Below are 12,640 nucleotides of genomic sequence, written 5' to 3'. Positions count from 1 at the left end.
GACTACATGAAATTCTTAGGCAAATAGATGGAACTAGAAAATATCATCCTGAGTGAGGTAACCCAGTCATAAAAGAACACACATCGCATGTACTCACTGATAAGCAGATATTAACCCAAAAGCTTGGAATAAGCAAGATACAATTCACAGATCATATGAAGCTCAAGAAGAAGGAAGACTAAAATGTGGATGCATCAGTCCTTCTTAGAAGGGGGAACGAAATACTCGTGGGAGGAGATACAGGGACAATGATTGGAGCAGAGACTGATAGAAAGTCCATCCAGAGCCTGCCTCACCTGGGATCCATACCATATGCAACCACCAAACCCAGTCACTATTGCTGATGCCAAGATGTTCTTGCTGACAGGACCCTGATATGGATGGCTCCTGAGAGGCTCTGCTAGAGCACTACTGATACAGATGATATGCTTGCATCCATCCATCAGACTGAGCAAGGGGACCCAAGTGGAGGAGTTAGAGGAAGGACTGAAAGAGCTGAAGGGGTTTGAAACCCCATAGGAAGAACAACAATACCAACCAACCAGACTTCCCAGAGCTCCCAGGGACTAAACCACCAACCAAAGAGTACACATTGGGGGACCCCCGGCTCCAGATGCGTATACAGCAGAGCATGGCATTGTCTAGCATCAATAAGAGGAGAAGTCCTTGGTCCTGTGAAGGCTCTTTTCCCCACTGTTGGGGAATACCTGGGTGTTGAGGTAGGAGCAGGTGGCTGGGGGTGGGGGGGTATCCTCACAGAAGCAGGGGAGGAGAGATGGGACAGGGACAACAGGGAAAGGGGATAACATTTGAAATATAAATACACAAACTATCCAATAAAAATTTTAAAAAGAAAAAAAATTAGAAGAAAACAAATTCTGTTAGGACTGTATCGTGATGCAGTTTGTATCAAAAATTGAACATAGTAATGCATAATGTCAGGACTTTTTTTCCTAAAAGACCCTCTGATTCTTCTAGTAATAACTGATAAGATTTCATTTTTGTCCATGTCCTAGTTAAGGTTTTTATGGTCATGATGAAACATCATGACAAAACTAACACGAGGAGAAAAAATGTTTATGCTTGCATTTCACTGTTCACCAATGAAGAAACTCAGGTCAGGAAATCAAATAGTAGGAACCTGGAGGCAAGTGCTAATGCAAAGGCAATCGAGGAGTGCTGCTTACTGTCTTGTTTAGCCTGGTTCCTTTTGTTTTATTTTCAAATTTTATTTTTCATGGATATTTTATGTATTTTATATCATCCCATTTCCCCCCTCCCCCATACCCCATCCCCCTCCCCCTGCTTCTATGAGGATGCTCCCACTCCTGCCCACCCATTTCCACCTCAATGCCCTGGCATTCTCTTACACTGGGGAAACAAATCTTCACAGGACCAAGGGCTTTCCCCCCTGCTACATCCTCTGCTACATATGTCGCTAGAGTCATGGGTCCCTCCATGTGTACTCATTGGTTGGAGGTTAAGTCAGTGGGAGCTCTGGTGTGGTCTGGTTGGTTGATGTTGTTTTTCATATAGTGTTGCAAATCCCTTCAGCTCCTTCAATCTTTTCTGTAACTCTTCCATCGGGGTCCCCTTGTTCAGTCCAATGGTTAGCTGCAAGCATCCTCATCAGTATTAGTGGGTGCTTTTTTTTTTATAGAACCCAGGATTCTCTAGTTCAGGAGTGTTCCCAGCCACGATGACCTAGGCCCTCCCCATCAATAACCAATTAAGAAAATATACTACTGTTTTGCCTACCGTCCATTTTTATAGAGGCTTTTACTCAATTGAAGCTCATTCCTCTCCAGTGACTCAAGTTTGTGTCAAGTTGAGACAAAACTAGCCAGCTGACAACTGACCCTTATCAACTTGACATGTAAAGACATCATTATTAAGCCACAACCTTTTCTTTCTTGTTCATCCTCAAGATCATTCATTAATATAAATATCACAATATAAAACATCCCAATCTTTATAAATTCAAACACTTTAAAATTCAGTCTCTCCAAAGAACTGGAAGAGCTTGAAGGGGCTCGAGACCCCTTATGAACAACAATGCCAAGCAACCAGAGTTTCCAGGGACTAAGCCACTACCTAAAGACTATACATGGACTGACCCTGGACTCTGACCTCATAGGTAGCATTGAATATCCTAGTAAGATCACCAGTGGAAGGGGAAGCCCTTGGTCCTGCTAAGACTGAACCCCCAGTGAACGTGATTGTTGTGGGGAGGGCGGCAACGGGGAGAGGATGGGGAGGGGAACACTCATAAAGAAGGGGAGGGGGGGCTTAGGGGGATGTTTGCCTGGAAACCCGGAAAGGGAATACCATTCGAAATGTAAATAAGAAATACTCAAGTTAATAAAAAAAATAAATAAATAAACATTCTTCTGCTGAGAAAAAAAAATTCAGTCTCTCCAAAAGAGTTTTTTCAAAGTCTCCTTTTGAAAATCAGGGTAGGAAGGCAGAAAGCAGGGGTGGTTGGGGAGGGGGAACACCCTTATAGAAGAACAGGAGGGGAATGGGATAGAGGGATTATATATAGGAAACTGGGAAAGGGAATAACACTTGAAATGTAAATAAAAAATATTCAATAAAAAGAAAAGAAATAAACAAATAACTAAGAAAAGCAAGTCTTTTAAAATCCAAATTCTGCAACTGTGGGTGCCTATAAAATATAATAAAACAAAACAAAAGAAAAGTTAAACATTTTCTTAATTCAAGACAGAATAAAACAAAGCACAGGTCAAATACAAACAAAGAAAAAGCAAACTCCAACTGTACAAACAACTCAATACCCAGTATCTTGGATCCGTTTACAATCTGATCTAGGGTCCCCCAAAGTGCTCTAGTCATTTCTCCAGCTCTGCCCTCTGCATGACATACAATTTGTCTTTGAGGCTCCAGCTGTCTCCACTCCATAGGTGCTGCTGGTCCAGGTAGTCATCCCCTGGTACTGGCATCTCCTCCACTACTCTGAACTTTCACCAATAGCCTCTGCTGAGCTCTCTTCATTACCTCCAGTTCTGCCACATAGTGACAAGATTCACCCATGACCCCATACCTTCAAAATCAGTATCGCTTGAAGTATTCTTGTATATTTCCAAGTTCAGCTTGAGATACAACCTTGGCCCCTTCTGGAACACAGCTTCTCTCTTCTGACTCTGAGAACATATTTTCTAGAAACCTTCACCCCAGTGATTCTGGTCTCTTCTTAACCAGGCTGATCTTTCAGCCCCAGCTGACCTAGCATCTATTGTCCCACTAAAGCTAAGGTTTTTCTCTAGTGGTTGAGGTCTTTGGTTAATTGTAGCTTTTTACTCAGGCCCAGCTGACCAGACTCTACTGATTGTCCACACAAAACACGTGAGAGAGTCTTTGCTTCCCTTTGAAATTTCACAAGCCATGCCTCCATCTTTTGTATTGCTCTCTACATTCTTATCATCTGAGCTCCCAAAGAATAGCTCACCAACAAATAATGGCTTCTCAAGCCCAAAGACTCAAAGTCCTTCTACAATCTGCCCAAAACCACATGGTCAGGGCTATCATATCAATACCCTACAATTCTGGCAGCAAGATAATTCTTCTATTGCAAAAACATAAATAAATAAATAAATAAATAAATAAATAAATAAATAAATAAATAAATAAAAATATGACCATGACCAAAGCTACTTGAGGAACAAAGGACACATTTGGTTTTGGTTTATATTTCAACATTGCTGTTCATTATTTCAGAGGGACTTAAACAGGGCTCGTAGCTGGAGGCAGACACTGATGCAAAAGCCATGGATGAATCCTGCTTACTAGTTTGCTTTCCACGGCTTCTTCCCCATGCTCTCTCATAAAAACAAGGACCTCTAACTAGTGGTGGCATCAATAAAAATGGGCTAGGCCTTCATGAATCAACCACAAATTAAGAAAATGCCCACACAGGATTGCCTATAGTCCCTTATAGAGGCATTTTCTCAATTGAGGCTTCTCTTCAATGACGCTAGCTTTTGTCAAGTTGACATAAAAGTAGCCAGTACAGTCTCATGATTCAAAATAGATTCATCGTCAAAATTCCTTCCTTTTCTCTTCTTCATCTTTCTTTAGCACCTAATCTTACTCTTCCTTTTCTAAGAGTGTATTCTACCATGTAGCCCCATGGTGACCTCTACCAAGTCCTGCATGGCTGCTCTGGAAGGGGCAGCATGAGGCTTGTTTGCATAATAATGTACATAATTTACTTTATGTTCCTCCTTCAGGAAATATTCTCCCTGCCAAAATTACTGGGGGGATGTTCTCCCTGCCAAAGCTAATGAGTCTATGAAAATTAGAAGCAGCACAAGTCTGGTTGGTGAGGGTGTGTCTATGTCCTTAGCCAAAGGATAAGTGCTGTAACTGTCAGGACAGGCATCAAGGCTGTGGAAAACAACTTTTAAAAACATTAGTTCTAAGTTTTATAAATAGGATTTCTTAACTAAGCAAAATATAAGGACACAATATGAATTATTTGAGAAACTTCAGGGACCTAAAGTAACAGGGATAGCCCCACTATAAGCCAGCTTGTCAGAAAGGAGATAAAGGGATTTTGGAAGTAGTGATCACAGGGTAAGTTACCACATCCCTAAGTTTACTGTTAGTGCTTACAAAGGCAGGCCAATTCCTGAGATCAAGATCAGCTTGAGATAGACCTAGTTTATGCTCAGGCAAAGCTGGATCCCACCCACCTAGCTTATTATCTGTGCTTAGAAAGGCTGGCAAATTTCTGAATTCATTGCTATGTTTTTTATTTGCTTGTTTTTTTGTTTTGTTTTTAATGTATTTCCTATCCTTTCTAGGAATCGAGGTGCTAAAGTCATAAAATGATGATTTGTGGAATAAACAAGAGGAAACCTGAGGTGGATGATTGAATGGATATGCAAATAAAAGACTGGGTTTTGGTCTGCAAGAGCAGAGGTGTTTGGAGATCACTAGAGTCTCAGGCAGAACACAAGGAGTCAGCTTATACCCCAAATCGATTTTGAGTCATTCTTTTTGCCCTCCTCAAACACTCTTTCCTCAGAAGCCCTTTTCAAACCAAGGATGGACTTTGCAGGCCTCCAACTATAATCATCCTGCCCTAGTTTACCAAGTGCTGAGACTACAGTTGTGAGTCAAAACATCTGCCTTATATACAAAATGAGATTGAGCCACTTTTGAGGCTTTCCGTTTTATCTGTTTAACTAGTCCACTCAAGTATATCTTTTTAAATTTAGATTGCATTGAAATGGTTTTTACTATCTTGGAATATAAACATTCTTCACTGACCTTTTTCCAAAATGTTTTAATAAGTCTCTATATATTTATTTTGTATGATGTTAATGAGTTTTAGAGCAACACAAAAAATTGTTAATTTTTTTTTGGTTAAATCACATTCCATTTATAAATAAATGTAAGGATACATACACTTAAAATATGAGGTAACTTTTAATCAAGAAGAGGAATTTCTTTTTGTTTCTTCCAGCTACTTTTGTGGTTTTCAGGAATGTCTGGTATTCATTATTTAAGACATTTTTAGTAACTTTATTCCCTACAATTTTATTACTGTTCTTATTATTTAATCAATTTTATTATCTAACTGATACTTATCCCTGCACAGCTTTAGACAATAATGTTGTACCCTGTGATCTTATTGAATTCTTATTTTTTTTTATTAACTTGAGTATTTCTTATATACATTTCGAGTGTTATTCCCTTTCCCGGTTTCCGGGCAAACATCCCCCTCCCCCCTCCCCTTCCTTATGGGTGTTCCCCTCCCAACCCTCCCCCCATTGCCGCCCTCCCCCCATAGACTACTTCACTGGGGGTTCAGTCTTAGCAGGACCCAGGGCTTCCCCTTCCACTGGTGCTCTTACTAGGATATTCATTGCTACCTATGGGGTCAGAGTCCAGGGTCAGTCCATGTATAGTCTTTAGGTAGTGGCTTAGTCCCTGGAAGCTCTGGTTGCTTGGCATTGTTGTACTTTTGGGGTCTCGAGCCCCTTCAAGCTCTTCCAGTTCTTTCTCTGATTCCTTCAATAGGGGACCTATTCTCAGTTCAGTGGTTTGCTGCTGGCATTCGCCTCTATATTTGCTGTATTCTGGCTGTGTCTCTCAGGAGCGATCTACATCCGGCTCCTGTCGGTCTGCACTTCTTTGCTTCATCCATCTTGTCTAATTGGGTGGCTGTATATGAATGGGCCACCTGTGGGGCAGGCTCTGAATGGGTGTTCCTTCAGTCTCTGTTTTAATCTTTGCCTCTCCCTTCCCTGCCAAGGGTATTCTTTTTCCTCATTTAAAGAAGGAGTGAAGCATTCACATTTTGATCATCCGCCTTGAGTTTCGTTTGTTCTAGGGATCTAGGGTAATTCAAGCATTTGGGCTAATAGCCACTTATCAATGAGTGCATACCATGTATGTCTTTCTGTGATTGGGTTAGCTCACTCAGGATGATATTTTCCAGTTCCAACCATTTGCCTACGAATTTCATAAACTCGTTGTTTTTGATAGCTGAGTAATATTCCATTGTGTAGATGTACCACATTTTCTGTATCCATTCCTCTGTTGAAGGGCATCTGGGTTCTTTCCATTTTCTGGCTATTATAAATAAGGCTGCGATGAACATAGTGGAGCACGTGTCTCTTTTATATGTTGAGGCATCTTTTGGGTATATGCCCAAGAGAGGTATAGCTGGATCCTCAGGCAGTTCAATGTCCAATTTTCTGAGGAACCTCCAGACTGATTTCCAGAATGGTTTTACCAGTCTGCAATCCCACCAACAATGGAGGAGTGTTCCTCTTTCTCCACATCCTCGCCAGCATCTGCTCTCACCTGAGTTTTTGATCTTAGCCAATCGCACTGGTGTGAGGTGAAATCTCAGGGTTGTTTTGATTTGCATTTCCCTTATGACTAAAGATGTTGAACATTTCTTTAGGTGTTTCTCAGCAATTCGGCATTCCTCAGCTGTGAATTCTTTGTTTAGCTCTGAACCCCATTTTTTAATAGGGTTATTTGTTTCCCTGCGGTCTAACTTCTTGAGTTCTTTGTACATTTTGGATATAAGGCCTCTATCTGTTGTAGGATTGGTAAAGATCTTTTCCCAATCTGTTGGTTGCCATTTTGTCCTAACCACAGTGTCCTTTGCCTTACAGAAGCTTTGCAGTTTTATGAGATCCCATTTGTCGATTCTTGATCTTAGAACATAAGCCATTGGTGTTTTGTTCAGGAAATTTTTTCCAGTGCCCATGTGTTCCAGATGCTTCCCTAGTTTTTCTTCTATTAGTTTGAGTGTGTCTGGTTTGATGTGGAGGTCCTTGATCCACTTGGACTTAAGCTTTGTACAGGGTGATAAGCATGGATCGATCTGCATTCTTCTTCATGTTGCCCTCCAGTTGAACCAGCACCATTTGCTGAAAATGCTATCTTTTTTCCATTGGATGGTTTTGGCTCCTTTGTCAAAAATCAAGTGACCATAGGTGTGTGGGTTCATTTCTGGGTCTTCAATTCTATTCCATTGGTCTATATGTCTGTCTCTGTACCAATATCATGCAGTTTTTATCACTATTGCTCTGTAATACTGCTTGAGTTCAGGGATAGTGATTCCCCCTGAAGTCCTTTTATTGTTGAGGATAGCTTTAGCTATCCTGGGTTTTTTGTTATTCCAGATGAATTTGCAAATTGTTCTGTCTAACTCTTTGAAGAATTGGATTGGTATTTTGATGGGGATTGCATTGAATCTGTAGATTGCTTTTGGTAAAATGGCCATTTTTACTATATTAATCCTGCCAATCCATGAGCATGGGAGATCTTTCCATCTTCTGAGGTCTTCTTCAATTTCTTTCCTCAGTGTCTTGAAGTTCTTATTGTACAGATCTTTTACTTGCTTGGTTAAAGTCACACCGAGGTACTTTATATTATTTGGGTCTATTATGAAGGGTGTCGTTTCCCTAATTTCTTTCTCGGCTTGTTTCTCTTTTGTATAGAGGAAGGCAACTGATTTATTTGAGTTAATTTTATACCCAGCCACTTTGCTGAAGTTGTTTATCAGCTTTAGTAGTTCTCTGGTGGAACTTTTGGGGTCACTTAAATATACTATCATGTCATCTGCAAATAGTGATATTTTTACCTCTTCTTTTCCAATCTGTATCCTTTGATCTCCTTTTGTTGTCTGATTGCTCTGGCTAGAACTTCAAGAACTATATTGAATAAGTAGGGAGAGAGTGGGCAGCCTTGTCTAGTACCTGATTTTAGTGGGATTGCTTCAAGTTTCTCTCCTTTTAGTTTAATGTTAGCAACTGGTTTGCTGTATATGGCTTTTACTATGTTTAGTTATGGGCCTTGATTCCTATTCTTTCCAGGACTTTTATCATGAAGGGGTGTTGAATTTTGTCAAATGCTTTCTCAGCATCTAATGAAATGATCATGTGGTTCTGTTCTTTCAGTTTGTTTATATGATGGATCACGTTGATGGTTTTCCGTATATTAAACCATCCCTGCATGCCTGGGATGAAGCCTACTTGATCATGGTGGATGATTGTTTTGATGTGCTCTTGAATTCGGTTTGCCAGAATTTTATTGAGTATTTTTGTGTCGATATTCATAAGGGAAATTGGTCTGAAGTTCTCTTTCTTTGTTGTGTCTTTGTGTGGTTTAGGTATAAGAGTAATTGTGGCTTCGTAGAAGGAATTCGGTAGGGCTCCATCTGTTTCAATTTTGTGGAATAGTTTGGACAATATTGGTATGAGGTCTTCTATGAATGTTTGATAGAATTCTGCACTAAACCCGTCTGGGCTCTTTTTGGTTGGGAGACCTTTAATGACTGCTTCTATTTCCTTAGGAGTTATGGGATTGTTTAACTGGTTTATCTGTTCCTGATTTAACCTCGATACCTGGTATCTGTCTAGGAAATTGTCCATTTCCTGAAGATTTTCAAATTTTGTTGAATATAGGTTTTTATAGTAAGATCTGATGATTTTTTGGATTTCCTCCGAATCTGTAGTTATGTCTCCCTTTTCATTTCTGATTTTGTTAATTTGGACACACTCTCTGTGTCCTCTCGTTAGTCTGGCTAAGGGTTTATCTATCTTTTTGATTTTCTCAAAGAACCAACTTTTGGTTCTGTTGATTCTTTCTATGGTCCTTTTTGTTTCTACTTGGTTGATTTCAGCTCTGAGTTTGATTATTTCCTGCCTTCTACTCCTCCTGGGTGTATTTGCTTCTTTTTGTTCTAGAGCTTTTAGGTGTGCTGTCAAGCTGCTGACATATGCTCTTTCCTGTTTCTTTCTGCAGGCACTCAGCGCTATGAGTTTTCCTCTTAGCACAGCTTTCATTGTGTCCCATAAGTTTGAGTATGTTGTATCTTCATTTTCATTAAATTCTAAAAAGTTTTTAATTTCTTTCTTTATTTCTTCCTTGACCAGGTTATCATTGAGTAGAGCATTGTTCGATTTCCACGTATATGTGGGCATTCTTCCCTTATTGTTATTGAAGACCAGTTTTAGGCCGTGGTGGTCCGATAGCATGCATGGGATTATCTCTATCTTTCTGTACCTGTTGAGGCCCGTTTTTTGACCAATTATATGGTCAATTTTGGAGAAAGTACCATGAGGAGCTGAGAAGAAGGTATATCCTTTTGCTTTAGGATAGAATGTTCTATAAATATCCGTTAAGTCCATTTGGCTCATGACTTCTCTTAGTCTGTCTACATCACTGTTTAATTTCTGTTTCCATGATCTGTCCATTGATGAGAGTGGGGTGTTGAAATCTCCCACTATTATTGTGTGAGGTGCAATGTGTGTTTTGAGCTTTAGTAAGGTTTCTTTTACGTATGTAGGTGCCCTTGTATTTGGGGCATAGATATTTAGGATTGAGAGTTCATCTTGGTTGATTTTTCCTTTGATGAATATGAAGTGTCCTTCCTTATCCTTTTTGATGACTTTTAGTTGGAAATTGATTTTATTTGATATTAGAATGGCTACTCCAGCTTGCTTCTTCTGACCATTTGCTTGGAAAGTTGTTTTCCAGCCTTTCACTCTGAGGTAGTGTCTGTCTTTGTCTCTGAGGTGTGTTTCCTGTAGGCAGCAGAATGCAGGGTCCTCGTTGCGTATCCAGTTTGTTAATCTATGTCTTTTTATTGGGGAGTTGAGGCCATTGATATTGAGAGATATTAAGGAATAGTGATTATTGCTTCCCGTTACATTCATATTTGGATGTGAGGTTATGTTTGTGTGCTTTCATTCTCTTTGTTTTGTTGCCAAGACGATTAGTTTCTTGCTTCTTCTAGGGTATAGCTTGCCTCCTTATGTTGGGCTTTACCATTTATTATCCTTTGTAGTGCTGGATTTGTAGAAAGATATTGTGTAAATTTGGTTTTGTCATGGAATATCTTGGTTTCTCCATCAATGTTAATTGAGAGTTTTGCTGGATACAGTAACCTGGGCTGGCATTTGTGTTCTCTTAGGGTCTGTATGACATCAGTACAGGATCTTCTGGCCTTCATAGTTTCTGGCGAGAAGTCTGGTGTGATTCTGATAGGTCTCCCTTTATATGTTACTTGACCTTTTTCCCTTACTGCTTTTAATATTCTTTCTTTATTTAGTGCGTTTGGTGTTTGACAATTATGTGACGGGAGGTGTTTCTTTTCTGGTCCAATCTGTTTGGAGTTCTGTAGGCTTCTTGTATGTCTATGGGTATCTCTTTTTTTAGGTTAGGGAAGTTTTCTTCTATGATTTTGTTGAAGATATTTACTGGTCCTTTGAGCTGGTAGTCTTCACTCTCTTCTATACCTATTAACCTTAGGTTTGATCTTCTCATTGAGTCCTGGATTTCCTGTATGTTTTGGACCAGTAGCTTTTTCCGCTTTACATTATCTTTGACAGTTGAGTCAATGATTTCTATGGAATCTTCTGCTCCTGAGATTCTGTCTTCCATCTCTTGTATTTTGTTGGTGAAGCTTGTATCTACAGCTCCTTGTCTCTTCTTTTGGTTTTCTATATCCAGGGTTGTTTCCATGTGTTCTTTCTTGATTGCTTCTATTTCCATTTTTAATTCCTTCAACTGTTTGATTGTGTTTTCCTGGAATTCTTTCAGGGATTTTTGCGATTCCTCTCTGTAGGCTTTTACTTGTTTATTAATGTTTTCCTGTGCTTCCCTAAGTGTGTTCATATCTTTCTTGAAGTCCTCCAGCTTCATGATCAAATATGATTTTGAAACTAGATCTTGCTTTTCTGGTGTGTTTGGATATTCCATGTTTGTTTTGGTGGGAGAATTGGGCTCCGATGATGGCATGTAGTCTTGGTTTCTGTTGCTTGGGTTCCTGCGCTTGCCTCTCGCCATCAGATTATCTCTAGTGTTACTTTGTTCTGCTATTTCTGACAGTGGCTAGACTGTCCTATAAGCCTGTGTGTCAGGAGTGCTGTAGACCTGTTTTCCTCTCTTTCAGTCAGTTATGGGGACAGAGTGTTCTGCTTTCGGGCGTGTAGTTTTTCCTCTCTACAGGTCTTCAGCTGTTCCTGTGGGCCTGTGTCTTGAGTTCACCAGGCAGCTTTCTTGCAGCAGAAAATTTGGTCTTACCTGTGGTCCCGAGGCTCAGGTTCGCTCATGGGGTGCTGCCCAGGGGCTCTCTGCAGCGGCAGCAACCAGGAAGACCTGTGCTGCCCCTTCCGGGAGCTTCAGTGTACCAGGGTTCCAGATGGTCTTTGGCTTTTTCCTCTGTGTCTGAGATGTGTGTGCAGGGAGCAGTCTCTTCTGGTTTCCCAGGCTTGTCTGCCTCTCTGAAGGTTTAGCTCTCCCTCCCACGGGATTTGGGTGCAGAGAACTGTTTATCCGGTCTGTTTCCTTCAGGGTCTGGTGGTGTCTCTGGCAGGTGTCCTGCTGCTCCTGGGCCCTCCCCCACGGGAGCCCAGAGGCCTTATACAGTTTCCTCTTGGGCCAGGGATGTGGGCAGGGGTGAGCAGTGTTGGTGGTCTCTTCCGCTCTGCAGCCTCAGGAGTGCCCACCTGACCAGGCGGTTGGGTCTCTCTCTCACCGGGTCTGGGAGCAGAGAGCTGCTGCCGAATTCTTATTTTTAATATAGCCTTATTATTTATTCACAATGGCTTTTCATGTATACTATCACGCCATCCATAAATTTAGTTTGCATCGAATTCAAAAACTTCGTACCTGTCCTTGTGCAATTTAGAATGCATAATTTTCTAGTGTGACCCTAGAATATGTTACACTAATATTTTGTTTAAGATTGGATATTGGAAAGCATCATTGCTCTCTCTTCTATAGTGCTTCTGTACTTATGTGTGTTTCACTATCAATACTAGATAGCGTGGTAATACTTGTACAATTTAAAATATGTCATATGTTTAATTTTGCATATTCTGGAAAAAGTTAAAAGGTTAAATGTTTTATTTTTCTTAGGTGAATGAGTATTGGCCCTCAAATATGTATGTGTGCCATGTGCTTCATGCATCTGAAAAAGGAACCCATTGGATCTTCTGGAACTGGAGTTAGAAAATTGTGATCGACCATGTAGGTGCTGGGAACATTCATGCTGGTCCACTGCAAGAGCTTTGAGTGTCCTTAACCTGATGAGTACTCTCACCAAGTCTTTTTAACATTACACTGGAAAGTAAAAGACACAGCA

The sequence above is a fragment of the Rattus norvegicus genome, chromosome 1 (genome assembly GCF_021556685.1).
Source record: "Rattus norvegicus strain SHRSP/BbbUtx chromosome 1, alternate assembly SHRSP_T2T, whole genome shotgun sequence".
Classification (NCBI taxonomy): domain Eukaryota; kingdom Metazoa; phylum Chordata; class Mammalia; order Rodentia; family Muridae; genus Rattus; species Rattus norvegicus.
The sequence above is the reverse complement of the archived record's forward strand: the minus strand, read 5'-3'. Positions refer to the sequence as shown.